Below are 15,195 nucleotides of genomic sequence, written 5' to 3'. Positions count from 1 at the left end.
CACATTTCTCTCTAGGAGCATCTCAAAGAGAAGCAATGCCAAGTGAAGTGAAGTGAAGCAAGTGACCTCTGTCTTTCTGTGGGTTCCTATTTATACCCTCTTACAGTCTACACATAGATATTTTTCAGCTGGCAGAACCTGCTCCCGCACGAGGAAGTTCCCAGCTGACAAAGATCACATGCCCTCTCATGAGTCTGTTTTCAGTGTTGGATAAAGCATTTCCACACCCCACACTTGGGACAAAAAAATGAAACAAGCAAACAAATAAACACATTTACATGACACAACTCAGTTTTTAAAGAAACCAAAACTTTCACTACAAAGCGGGGTCATGGGTAATTTAAAGGTGTTGCCCTCACACCTACTGTTCTTTCTCTCTGTTGATGGTATCCTTCTCTAGTTGACCCTTTCTGAAAAGCACACCAGTAGACATCTTTCCAAAAGAAACCTCTCTCTGTGTCCTTTTCTCACTCCCTGAAAGCTCTAGTATCTTACTCATATGGTACTTAGAACAATGGCTTTCTCCCCATCAGGACTTGTGAATACATGTCTCTACCATGCAAGTAGGTGTCTCCGTATGGGTGAAATAGCTTTGCAGTTGCATCCATACTCCTCACATGGGTTTATTAAAGAATCCTGAGTCTAGGGAGAGCTAGAGAGGTTACAGAAAGATGTAACATTGCTGTGAAGATGGAGGAAGGAGGGCAGGGATATGAGCCTGACCCTGTCTCTCAGAAAGAACTTGTGTGCTGCCACTTTTAGCCCAGAGGGACCCACACTAGACCTCAGAACTACAGAAATCTACTATATTTTCATTGTTTACATCCCCAAGATGGTGGGAATTAATTAAAACAAGAGAAAGCTGATATAAATTCATGTGAAGGAAATGAAATTGTGCATGCCAATTGTCATTTGTCAGAGGTCATTCACAACTCTACAGTATCACTTTTAATCCTCTTCCATTAAGAGAGTTTATAGGCACTGACTTTTCAGTCTTTGGTATGGAGGGCTACAGACAGTATCTAAGCCACAGTCATTATGTTACCTTCTGGGTTTTGTTATTCTGTGTCGCCCTCTCTCGAGAAAGCAGGAAGGGTGTACTCTAACCAGACTATTATATGACCTCATGACCTCATGGTGATATACAAATGGTGAGATCAAAGGCTATGTGTGAAAAAAAAGTTATTCATTATTTTTAACAGTAATTTAAAGTTTATTCCAACTATAATACAGCTCTGACTTTAAGGTAGTGTCATGTGGCACACTTCTGAGTCCATACCCGAGATATTTTGTTGTGCCTATCTGTGTCTGTTTTTAGGTTTGTGCAATCTCTGGCATTGGAGGGTCATCTGGGTTTCGGTCACATAGTAGTGAATAAATGGATGAAAGAATTTTAGAAATAGTTAAAGCAGGAGACACTGTGATCTGAGAATATCAAGACAAATGCTGCCATGACTGTTAATATTTGGATGATAAATTCTTGTAAATATAGTCTTAGGTGGTCTGAAGAGGTGGTCTGTAGGAAAACGAATTGTCAGAAAGAATATACCACCTTGATGTCATTAGGTCCCATAATTGTGGCTTGTCAGGGAAGCATATCCAACTGGACCTGTGGAACACTGGGCTAGAAGGCCACAGGCCAAACCACGAGGTTCCCTTATTAATATGTTTCAGCTGCACAGTTTGTGTTTTTCAATGCCAATGTGTATTCAAAGGTCCAGCCAAAAATCTTGATTATCTTGGTGTCGAGGAAAGATTGTCACTTCTTTTCATAGGAGCTCTGCCAGACACAGCTCTCTGCCACAGACAGCAATCTTACTAAGCTGATCAGAGGTCAGACTGGAAGGGTGGGTCCTGGGCTGAGGGTGATTATTTCTAATGGAAAGGGAATTGTGACTATTTGTGCCAGAATGGCAACAGTGCTTTGTTAAGTAAAAATAAAGAAACAAATAAGCAAGCTGATACATAAAAGCAATGTTTGTATTTTCTACAAAGTCATAATAAATTGCCCAAAATATAAAAAAATAAAAACACTGTTTTTTTTTCTGTTTATATTTTAAACTACTGTGTTCGTCCTTTGTCCTAATAAATGGCTTTTTTTCATTTGTGATAGACTCAGAATTTGTCAAAAGCAGTATTAACTTTTTTCTTTCTTTCTTTTTTTCCTTTTTTCTTTTCTTTTTTTTTTTTTTTTTTTTGGCCCACTGTTGGCTGAATGCTTCAGATACAGACAACAAATTGTCATTTGCATAAATTCTAGAAAAGTTGCAGTTACACAGTAGTGGGCTTTGGCTTTTAAAGTGAACTGGGAGACAAGGGGTGGCCAGATGGCTTAGCAGGTAAAAGTCCAAGCCTTGTGACTTGAGTTCAACCCAGCAGAGCCCATGTGAAGGTAGAAGGACAGAAGGGACTGCACAAAGTTGTCCTCATAACTGCTCATGTGCACACAAATGCACCCCCAGACACAAACACTTAATGAAAAACAAAGTAAATGGACCACTGTAAGTAGGGTTTCTTTTTAACGCAGTTTGTAGCAATTCAGATGAGAATTTAGTCACTATCAAAACCCATGTCATTAGAAATGCAACCAGAGCCATGCTTGGTAGAATGCACCTATAATCCCAGCCCTCTAGAAGGAGGAACATGAGTTCAAGGTTAGGTTGGGTTACATAATGAGTTCCAGGCCAGCCTGTGCTATATAATAAAATCCTGTCTCAGAAATAAAATCAAAAAAGAAGAAAAGACAGCTAAAAAAAGAAACTGTTACGTGTGAGACAGTGTCATACGGCCCTCCCCTCATATATAATCATGTTCCGTGAATGCCTCACTATTTTTAACAACTAAAATTGTATTTTCTTTAAAACTAAAAATCTGATGTTTCATATTAGGACAGAATTTCCAGAATTACATACTACTTACATACATACTTGAATTTAATTACATACATACTTGAATGTAATTAAATTGTGTGTAATTACATACATACTTGAATTTAATTTATGTCCTCAGTAGAGGACACTGAATGGCAAATATTGTGCTTTGTTTACTTGTTCTCTCAACAAGCATGGTTGGTCTTTAGCTAGTAAGTGTGTTAGCATTACAGGGAACCCTTGTCAGGTTCTGGGTGGTCGGGGACCTCTCTGACAAAGCCAGCTGCTGAACACTGATCACCGGGTACCCCCTAACCAGCTGTCTCTGATGCTTGCTTCACAAGTGGCCTCCAGAGATCCTTTGCCTTTGGTCCCCTCACCTCTAAAACAGATATTGAAAGCTGAAGGGGAATTTTTTTTTTTGAGTCACAACCTTTTAAAATTCTGTTGAAATAAAATTAAAATAAGATTTTATATTACATTTTCAATGTAATTAGTTTTTATACTCAAAAACTAGTACCATAATCCAGATCCTTTGCCCACTAAAGTTCCCTTGTGCCCTCTCTTATAGACAACCATTCCTAACCCTGCTCCCAACTCCCCAGCTCAAAGCAACCATGGGAATACTGTCTGTTCCTACAGCTAACTGAATATTTCTAAAATATTATATAAATACAGTCACATAGATTGTGCTCTTTTTGACTGTCTTCCTTCTGTTAAAACCATCAGTTTGAAATCCATCTATTTTGCTGCACTTGCTAATTGTTGTGTTATTTCTTAGAGTTTTAAAAGCTAAATTTAAAAATTCATCTAAGGACCCATGTAGGAAAACAAATGTTCTTAATTCCCAGAAATCTCTACAGCCAGATAGTCTGTGTTTTTATTCCTCCAGGTTTCCCAGAGAAGCAGAATCAACAGGACTCAAGCAGACACATAGGAATTGATTCTGTATGCAGGAGTGGCTGAAGTGACGGTTGGGACATAAAAGTCCCCTGATGAGCTGTCCAGAAAGCCAGTGCTTCTGTTTCAATTCAACCCAAAAGTCCCCATGCTCAGTGGAGCCAAGAACTAGATCAAAGTGAAAGGAGCAAGGACCAGAGGCATCTGCATCCAAGGACAGTAGAAAATGGATGTCCCAACTCAAGAACGAGTTTACCCTGACTCTGCTTTTTTGTCCTTGTCAGGCCCTAAAGAGACTGAATGATATTGGTTCATAACTCTTAGGCATTCTCTCCCTCTGTCCAACACTAGCATTTTGTAGAGGTCTTCACAGATACACTCAGAAGTCACATTTACTATCTTTTCTAAGTATGCCTTACAAGATAATATTAAATCAATATTAGTATTTTCAAACAGCTTGCCTCGGTCCCAGCAATCTCATTGCCTTGGTGACAGGCAGGCAGATCTTAGACATGAGTAGAGCAGGACAATTACTGCATCATATAGGAAAGACAGTTTGAGAGGGGAAAAAATAATTTTAGTTTTTAAAATGCCTGAAGAGTAGAAATTACAAAATTCTAATATGAGACAATGTTAGATCTTTGTTGTTTTAAGGACTAGGCCAGTGTAATTTAGCTCATGACTTTATCCACTTCATAAAAAAAAAAAAAAAAAAAAAAAAGGTTCTGATAAAGGTTCAGAAAGGAGTAGAATTGATTAAGAAGCAATGACCTTCGGGTCACAATCCTAGAACATGTATTTTTCTAAAATATGAAAGACAGAGAATGATTTCTAGATCTTTGCTCCTTAAAATTATACTGTTGCAACATATTAACAATTTCTAATTAAAAAGAAACATGTGTGCACGCGCACACACACACACACACACACTATTTTGGAGAGTGATCGCTTTCTAAATGTCTGATAATATCTTCTTGGCTCTGTTTCTCTGTGGAAGCCTGAGAAGTAATAGCAAGAATGTCTGGTTATAGAGATGCCTGTAAATTAATTCCTGTGAATCATTGCTTATCAAAGGATCTCCTGAAAGGAACTAATGTGGAAGTAAAGTACCAATGCTGGTCAGAGACAAGACAAGAGAGTAAAAGCCCCATCACTGTCCTTGTCCTTTCGTTGTACCTGCCTTGTAGACTCTATCCAATACCCTCCATCTCTATAGCATTAGCTCGCTTCATCCAGTGTGCAAATGCCAATGTCAGTCTGTCTTTCTGTCTCTTTCTTTGTTCTTTCCATATATACTTATCTTCTCCCAATCCCCAAAATGAGTATTCAGCCTCACTCGCATACATGAACTTAATCATAATCCACCTCTTCCTATCAGTGAATATGCACAAACTTTCACCTACTTGAAAACTCATTTGGAAGATTCTAGCTCATTTTTAAAAAGATATGCTGAAAGGATGCTTTCCATCTAACACCCACACAAAATCCTTTCCCACATTTCCCTCTTCTAGTCAACAATCCATCTCCTGACCTTTACATAGAGGGTCATTCTTGACAGCTATATTTTCTTATCTTCAGTCCTTTCTATACCCAAGCTATGAACATTTATTGTCTTAATCTGTAATCTTAATCAGGTTACTTCTCCCTGCAATTCTGTCTAGGACAGAGTTAAGAAGCTGTGATGTGGCCTAACAGTAACCCTTTATTTATGCTTCTTACCTATGACTCCTCCATGCTTTTTGTCACATGAATGTCCCTAGAAATGGTTAATACAACAGACATCTTTGATTTTTTGTGATGATTAGAAGGAATAGGGCATACAATTTTCTTTAATAGGATTTGATATTCCATCACATGCTTAGTAAGCTCTCAAATCTCTGAAGACTTTAAATTATTAAAAATCGACCATTCATTTGAATATAAAACATGTTGGGAATCCAGAAGTATGTCATGGTTATGTTACTTGGATGCTGGCTTGAAGAATTAGCAGATAATTCACTGATAGACAAATCTCTCAAATGGCCCATCTAGATGATGATAACATAAAATACCAGGAAAAAAAGTGCTCATAAGAGACATCATGAAATACTCTTAAGTGAAAACTCATTAAACACTTTCATATGTAGCTTACAATCTCACCTGGTGTTTTATGCCAAATATGTCAACAGGAGTGATATTGCTTGGGTAACAGCTAAGTTAGATTGTGCAAGGCTGAACTATATGAGTGGGGCCCAGGTTGTGATGAAAATATTAAATCCTGTTTCATGAGTAACACTGTAGAAGTAAGAATGGGTCAGTGGGCTTTTTTCGATTTATATCCTATGGTGTCAATAGTGACCATTATAAATAAGCCATACAGGATAAAAAAAATTAATCCAGAACATCACAAAAAAAGAACATTGTGTGATAAAATAATGGTTTTGGTAGGATACACTGAACATTTAAACCATCCTCTCTCAGACTGTATTTGCATACTAAAAGTTAACTTCTGTTTTTTTTGTTTTGTTTTGTTTGTTTGTTTTGTTTTTTTCTTTAATGCAAACCACAAAGTTAATGCACTGGGTAGATTAAAAAGTAGTTCAGGTAATAATTAGTTAAAGGTAAGGGATCAGCTATAGAGTATGTTTGCTCACAAAAGATCAGCCACTTTCACCTTTTTGCAATATTTCTAAGTCATTTTTGCCCTTTGTAATAAAAAAGGTGATACACTGTAAATGTCAAGATCTGCTGATATATTAAATAGTTCAACATTTGGGAAGTTAAAACAGCTCCATTCTTTCTCCAGCACAGTTCACATTCATTTGGCCTGGTTTTGTTTTCTAATAACTTAGAGCCAGTGGTTTCTGTTCATCAAGCCTTCTTTCTGGTCAACAGCATGATTGGGGTGAGAGCCTTTAAACTAAGTCAGATTGGATTTTTAAAGGAACCAGCTCTAACTTAAAAGTATCACTTGCTAAATGTGTCCAATCTCTCGGAATCAGTAGTCCTACTCTAGTCTCACTTTCTTGCTCTCATATGCTCTGCAATCCAATGAAGGCATTGTCATCTACTTTATTTTCAGATGAGAATATTTATCTGAATGTTAGGCACATTTGCCAGTGAGTAGAAGTTGTACTATAGAGATATAGTGATTGCAAGTACCTTTCCCAGCTGACACCATCCCCATCCACCAATACAATAAATGTGATTGTCTTAAGAATTTAAACCAAAACCACAAGATTATACTCAGGTGGGTATTAGAGACAAAAAAAAAAAAAAAAAGGCTCCATCGTAGTATCGAATTCTCCAGTCCAATTACCTAAAATATAGCTAGACAACTGTTTAGACAGATTTGCAGCACAGGAAAAATTCTCATGTTGTATGCTAGTGACACAAAGTCCAGCATACTTTCATTGACAGCCCGGTTGAGCCATTTGCCATAGGGTATCAATTTGCTCCTGCACGAGGTCAATCCTCTGATTGAACACCATCAAGCCTCCTTTTAGTTGAGCATTAATTTCTTTTTGTACATCTAAGGCATGAGCTACATTGGCTAAAAGATTATTCAGGGTCTGAGCAGTCTGCACAGTATGACTCATGGCTAATGCCATCCAGGTCCCGCCTCTGAGAAAAAGGTATCAGACGGGTCTGATGCTCTTTGGGTGGATGACACCTAAATGAACATCGGTACAAAGTCCCAATTTATTTCTAATATCAGAGATCAGACCTCTACTCTTGCCTGATGCGTCTAAAACAAAAAGGGGGAACTGTAGAGAGCTGCGTAATGCTGCGCCTTAAAGATGGAGCTGGTTTCCGCCTTCCACCTTCCCGATGGTGAGTGCTCTCTGTCACGAACAATTCCACATTTGGCTAAGGCTGAGGATCTGGCTTGCTTCCATGTATGTGGACCTATCTGCATTGCCCACGTGGCACGCTGGGGTTGGCTACCCAGAGGCTATTTAAGCTGTGGGCTGGCTTTCCCCAGGGTCTGATGATTGTTCAAGGTTCCTGAATAAACTGCATTGAAAAAAAAAAAAGGCTACTTTAGAGTCTGAGAAACTGAGAAAAGCTGTAGCTAAATCACAACCAATAGGCATTGGGCAAGGACATGAAATGAATCTGATACATCAAAGTCAGAGAGAGAGAGAGAGAGATAACATGAAGGAAAGCAAGGGTTTTAAAAGAGGAGGATAAAGGAAGGGAGGAAAGAAGACAGAGGATAGAGTCAGGGGAGGAGAGGAGAAGAGAGAAGAGAAGAGGGGGTGAAAGAAAGGAAGGTAGAAAGGAAGAGAGAGAAAGACAGAAGGGAAGTACAGGAAAAAGGAAAGAGGCAAAGGGCTAAGAGAGGAAAGAACAAATAGACTTTGTTCTTGAAGAGTCCCAGGTCTGACTGAACTTTGCTTCTTGAACTTGTAAGCAATTGAAGGCTCACTCGAAATCTCCTTGGCTTATGCTAGTCCAGATGAGCAAAGTCATGCCAACACCACAGCAGAGAGCTCACTCGAGCACAGTGCTTATGGTCAGGTGGAAATAGTGAGCGTATACTCATTTGGAGACAGAATGGGCTCACCTGCATTAAGTCTTAATTTACAGAAACATTCGTTGTGGTTATGCATGTATATGCACTATTATTATAATTAATCAGAAAAAAATTTCAAAAATTATTTAAATAAAAACAGCTTTAAAAATAATCAGACTGTTGAATAAAACAGATGGCTAGGTAACTGTGAAACAGAACCAAACTCTATGTGCAGCAGAAGCGAAACTCTGTTTGAGCCAGTGTTTAACGTTAAGCAAGAGTATTACTAGGCGTGAACTTTGGGGCCTCAGAATCTCAAGCCAGTTCTTTGCCTGCTACCTGCTGATGCAGAGGTAGAACTCACAGCTCCTTCTCCAGCACCGTGTCTACAGGCTTGCTGCCATGACAATAATGGCGGGAAACTGTAAGCCAACTCTAATTAAGTGTATGCCTTTATAAGAGTTGCCATAGTCATGGTGTCGCTTCATAACAATAAAAACCCACACTAAGACACAGGGGAGATAGGAGCCAGCTGGATCATTGCTAGGTCCAGAAGAACTCTTGGCATCTAAACTTCAGTGCCTTGGTGATGAAAAAGTCAGCTCTCAGGCCTTCCTCTGACCCATGAGAGACACAAGGCTAGTAACACCTTACTTATTCCTGCTGAGTATGCACAGATAATAGTCCAACTGTCTAGATGACATTAAGATACTATTTCTATGTGAAACTGCATGAAATGATCTATCATGTGTGCTATTTGCATGGCCTCACTTCTAGAAACTCTTCCCAGTTGTAAATCCAGACTAGTAGACAGGCTACACCTTATGCTAGTTGGAAGGGTTGCTATTTGGAGACTGTTGAATCTCCGTTCTCTTTGAGCCACGGCAACTGCCTTTTTGGGACCTAAGACTTAGTGTCTTGGTTTCTATTAAAAAGATACTAGGGATTTTATATCAGGTTAAGATCTTGTTCAGATATTATGACAACCAAGAACACATCACAGAAATGCCCGTGGAGAACAATAGCCATGTAGCCAGTGCCTTTGTGCTAGCTAATATCTGTGTCTAGCAAACATTATCCTGGAGTAGAATGATCATCTGTGCCCTACACTTTGTCTTCCAGATAAGTCTAGTCACAGAGAAGAGTTAGTGGTCTTCCAGGGATCCACAATGGGGTTATATGTGTAACATGCCACATAGGCCTTTGAGATCAAAGACACTAAATACATGTGATTATCACTGTGAAGAATGGAGCAATGCAACACAAATCATCTCCATTTTCAACCTCCCGAATACACAGGAAGTGCTGGTATTTTTGGAAAGGTAATCCACCAGTTTTCAACTCTGAACATCACGGACAAAACTCATCCAGGCAGTCCTGGATGAGACCTGATAGGTTACAGTCAGATAGCAGGGGAGGAAGATTTTCCCTATCAGTAGACTAGAGGAGGGGAATGGAGGGGGCTATAACTGGGATACAAATGACTAAATTGTAATAATAATAATAAAAGAAAAAAACTCATGCTATTCCTGGGTACCCTCTGCACTTTTTATTTCCATAGAGTGACTTCCTTTCAGAAGGCAGCTTTGCTTCAGAAGCAATTTGTGCCTCCTAACATCTTCCTGAGAGCCTCTATCGACGTTTTAAAGACTGTTGTGATGTATTAATTATTACACCTTGCCTATTTTCAAAAGGGAGTAGGAGGAATGGCATCAAGAGTGTTATCTATGAACGGCACTTGAAATAATGTCACCCAGTGGGAGTGATAGTGTGTTAATGGCCTCCCTTAAAGCTGAGATGGGTACTGAGCGGCTCTGATGGGCTGGATTCATCTGGGAGATAGACTGACCCTGGTCCTCAGGAAAAGACAGAATGATGACAGATAACATTGATTAAAGAAACAGGAGGTAAGCTTTCAGAGGGAACAAAAAGATGTTACTGTGCAGAATGAAGACACCAAAGGTTCTCCAAGCTACTTTGAGGAACCCAGAGCTCCTCTTTAGCATTTGCCGCATCTCAGGAAACTCACCTTACCCAGGCTGATCATCATGTATCCTCCTATGATCCTTTGAGTTTCCTCCTCATTCTCTCCTCATCTTCCCCCTTATCTTCAAGGCAGTTCATGAAAATTTAGTTAGTTTTAGAGGCTAGCGTGTGAGTGAAGCATGGTTTCTGAAACTCTGCCTTAAGGAGGCAAATGTTTGAGCTAATTAACTAACATCCAAAATCTCCAGGCCACCGATCACTGTTACTAAGTGACTGTCATAGCTTGCCATGAAAGCAGACTCCAATTCATCGGCAGGTATTATTGGAGCCAACTATGACTGACTAGTTAAAGTCATTTAAAATTACATGAAAAATTAAAAAGTAAAGATGAGCCAAGTATCCACGTACAAGCAATTCACATTAAGTTTTTGCTCAACACTCCTTTGCAAAGCACTGTTATAGATTTTAAAAGTATTAAAATTATTACTAACAAATATAATCAGCACACAAAAGTGCCCCTCCCTCTTTTTTAAAAGTATGTCTTGATTCTGAAGAAACACCTTGATGGACAGAGTCTAGAATTCTGAGTTCCATTCCACGATCTGTCCCTAGCCCTTCATACAAATCACTTTGTGGCTTTTGGCACACTTCCACAGCCTACTTGATTTTAGCAATAAATGTACAAGCACTATAATTTATAAGAAATACATTTTCATGGTGACATGTACCATGTTGCTTTCGAAACACAAATGGTTATTCAACTGATTTGTTCTTTTTATTCCCCCTTGTGTTGCATTGTAGGTCTAACTTTTTTTTAAAGTGATACCTTCAACGCTATTGCAGAACGGAATGTGTTTGTAGACCTGTGACTCAGAGGCCAAAGCCTTCCACACATATACTGACAAACTTAATATCAGTGAAGTATAAAAAGAAAGACTGACCAAAAACTCAACTGTGTTTTTAAGCAGGAAACTTGACTTCTGAACCTTGTTTTCTCTTTCTGTGAAGGAAAGGTGATGTCAGAACTCTTGCAATCATAAAATGAATGGGGCTAAGCAACACCACCAACAAAAATATCCCCCGATACTACAATAGTTCCCATGATCCTCTGTTTCAACTACCCGTGGCTGAATTGTTAGTTTGAGAGAAAGTAAGACCACATTTATCTGATTTTTATTATGATTAATGAAATCATGCTATTTTGTCAATGTTTGTTAATGCTTTATAGTGTCAGATATATAAACTTTTCCATAAACTATGTGTGTTTGGGAAAAACAGAGTATTAAGGTTCTCATTACCTGTCAGAGTTACTATAATCATCACTCAGAACAAATACTCAAGAAGAAGTAGCTTAGGAGAAGGACCATTTATTTTGCTTTACAGTTTGAGAAGCTACAATCCGTCACAGCAGGGGACACAGGGATACAGGAGTGGTTTGTCACTATGGCAACAGGAGGATCAAGTGAACGGTTAACACAATATCATCAAGACAGGAAAAGATAGCTAAAGGGGGAGCAGAAGCCCGGCTTTAAACCTGAAGTCCTGCCCCTCAGTGGCCTGCTTCTTTAAGTTAGGCTTACCTCCTCCAAAGTCCCCAAGCATTTCCGCTACGTAGACATTGGATATTCCAACACATGAGCCTTGGGAGACACTTCAAATCAACTACCTGGAGGCTGTGGAATACAACCAGTTTACAGTGACACTTGGAGAACGAAAGTGAACTGGATTGGTCAGCTTTTCAGCACGCAAACACAGAGAATAGCAACAACCCCAGAGCATCAATGTGGTTCTCTTTAATTACCAACCATCTCTATGGCTCACTCTCATGTTGTGTTTATTTTGTCTCTGAAATTATCACCTAGAGAGAAGTGATTAGATTTTGTAATTGTCTGTGATTTGCAGGATGTCTAATATAATACCAAGTGTTTAGCAGATACAAAAGCAAGACAGTATTAATTATCCAATGATTCCTTGATATTTCAATTCATCAAAAAGAATTGAGCATGGGGTATCTCAAAGCCATAGAGATGAGCCAAGCTAAGCCTTCAGGGTTCAGCAACAGTATCAAAAGGGTCACTTAAGGACCACTACTTTATATAGCTTACAATTAGGTCAAGTGGGGATAGCTGAGAAGATGGGTGAAAACTATTGTCATGTGTAAGTAAAACAATTTTCACTGGTGAAGATGAGTCAAAACATGCCTTAATTCCCTGCATCAACTCTCAAAACTCTTCATTCTATAGGGGTCTTCTGTAATTGCTCCTGAGTTCTTTCTTCCAAAAAAGGAGTGCATAGTCCCACAATTTGGGGGTACTGTTTTCCTATTACGGAATGAAAACATGTGTTTAGGGTTCCAAAATTCTATTAAGGTAGCGTTCTGCTATTTACTTGCTATGTAAAGAGTATCCAGTAACACAAGCCTGCATAGACCGCCACAGATACAAAAATAGAAATTTCCTTAGAAGTAACATCTTCTGTTTTGAAGAAATTGTGGGATGTAACTTGACAGATCAGAAAATACAAGAGAGGAAAATTGGGCCAAATTTAGCAAGACAATGGAAAAAGGCAACACACTAGAAATCTCAGTCTGCTACCAGCTGGATCCTGTTCCCAACACAGCACCCAAAACCATCCTCTGCAAGCCTGAGCCTGCTGCCTCTGTGTAGGTAGTTCATGTCTGTCAGACCATACATGGGAACAGCTCACTCATTGCCCTGGAGTCCGAACTTACAGAAAAATAACTTGAAATGTATGGTTACATAGATTAGTCAGTTTCAAGAACACACAGAAATGCAGTTAGGTTAACAAAAGTCTTGTTCTTTGGAGACCTGCTTTAGTGAGAGAAAAACATTTGTATAATCATTGTCTAGATGTGCTCATAAGCAGCAATGCTAAAATTCAAATTCTTTCTTTTTAATTTTATATTAGTTTATTTACTTTACATCCAGAGGGTGTAAAATTCAAATTTTTATGCTGGTTATCTGCATGAAATGAAGGAAAATTAGTGTGTTCACCAGATGCAGCCCTCTACTAGTTACTATGCTGTAACGATGGCCACTGTATCTCTGAATGTGAGAATTTATGGCTTCCAGTACTTTTCTAATATCAAGGAATTGGATTCTTGGCATGCTATAAAAGAAAGAACAAAGAAGAGCTTTCTGATTTCTCCTTCTTGGAGAATCAAAGACAAAAAAATAGGCATCTTGAAAACGATAGGTCTGTGTCTGGAAGGGCACAGGTGAGACAGAGGTCTAGAGGGAAGAAGAGTCACATAAACTGCCCAATTACAGATGGTTCCAAGAGTCAAAAAGGTGATGTCACTGTGAAGCTGGGCAGGTTGTACACAGGGCACTAATGGTCACGTCCCTCACATTGGTAGCGTTTGTGAGTAATGCTCCTAGAAGGAGTACAAGGCATAGCCTACAGGCATCTTTTTCTGGAAAAGAAAGTTGAAATTGTAATGCGAAGCGGCAATAGTGAAAACCATGAGGGTATCAGATGACCAAGGGGAGGATGGAGACAGATCCTGGGAGGATTACTCGAGTGTAACACCTTGATCCTGATCAGAAGGAAGCACCACTCTGCTGTAGAAGAACTTCACATAGCGTGTGGTACAGCAGGAACTACCATTGTTGACCTGGCCTAAGTCTGTCTTCGGTAGTCCTAGAACAGTGGTCCTCAATCTGTAGGCCACTACCCCTTGACAGTTAAATGGCCTTTTTCTGGCAGTCACCTAAGCCCATCAGAAAACACAGATATTTATGATGTGATTCAGAATAGCAGAAAAATTACAGTTATGAAGTAGCAACAAAAATGATTGTATGGTTGGGGTTACCAAAACATGAGGGCCTCAGCATTAGGAAGGTTGTTTTTTTTCTTTCTTTTTTTTTCATTTTTACATTTTTATTTAGTTTATTTTATTTGGTTTTTTTTTCTTATTAGTTATATTTTGTTAATTCTGTATCCCAGCTGTATCCCACTCCCTCATTCCCTCCCAATCCCACCCTCCCTCCCTCATCTCCTCCCTGCCCCTTTCCAAGTCCACTGATAGGGGAGGACCTCCTCCCCTTTCATCTGACCCTGTTTTCTCAGGTATCTTCAGGATTGGCTGCAAAGTCCTCCTCTGTGGCCTAACAGGACAGCTCCTCCCTTGGAGTTGGGGAGGTCAAAGAGCCAGCCCTTGAGTTCCTGTTAGAAATAGTCCTTGTTCTCCTTACTATGGGAAACCAACTGGTTACTGGGCTACCACAGGCTACATCCGAGCAGAAGTTCTAGGTTACATCCATACATGGACCTTAGTTGAGTGTCAGTCTCAGAAAAGACCCTGTGCCCAGATATATTTGGTTCTTGTGGAGCTCCTATCGTTTCCATATCATACTAACTCCCCTTCTTTCATATGATTCCCTGTACTCTGCTGAAGGTTTGGTTATGAGTTTTAGTATCTACTTTGAAACACTGCTAGGTAGAGTCTTTCAGATGCCTTCTGCGGTAGACTTTTGTCATACATTCAATGCACATCCCATTTGTCTTTCTAAATGAGGAACCACAGTCCTCAAAGAACATCTTGGGACTCAAGAAAAGATTTAAAATAGTTTTAAAACAATCAAAATAAATAGATATTTGCACACGTCATCACACATTCAGATTAGTTATAAAATGAATGTTGTGTAGCATAGCATGTTCATGAGATACCAAAAAATCCTCGTGATTGAAAATGCTGGTCAAATAACATACTGTATCTTCCTAGCCAATAAACTCCGTGTTACAAACATCAAGTTACATGTTCTGATCTCAGATAGTTAACTCGATAACTTCAGAGTCTTATAGCTCCTGGGAGAACAGAGAAATAAGCCCTTACTCTAATTGGTTTTTCTTCAATTTTGTGGGTGAAAGGTTAGGAACAATGAAACTTTTACTTGAGATGTTTTTGTTAACATCTAT

At 39.2% G+C, this 15,195-nt stretch overlaps 1 pseudogene; it reads right to left on the bottom strand.

The window, feature by feature from the left end:
* Positions 1-1,162: 1,162 nt before the first annotated feature.
* LOC110559314 (ubiquitin-conjugating enzyme E2 D3-like) lies at positions 1,163-1,616 on the bottom strand (annotated as a pseudogene).
* Positions 1,617-15,195: the final 13,579 nt, after the last annotated feature.

The sequence above is a fragment of the Meriones unguiculatus genome, chromosome 1, assembly GCF_030254825.1.
Source record: "Meriones unguiculatus strain TT.TT164.6M chromosome 1, Bangor_MerUng_6.1, whole genome shotgun sequence".
NCBI lineage: Eukaryota > Metazoa > Chordata > Mammalia > Rodentia > Muridae > Meriones > Meriones unguiculatus.
The sequence above is the reverse complement of the archived record's forward strand: the minus strand, read 5'-3'. Positions and strand labels throughout refer to the sequence as shown.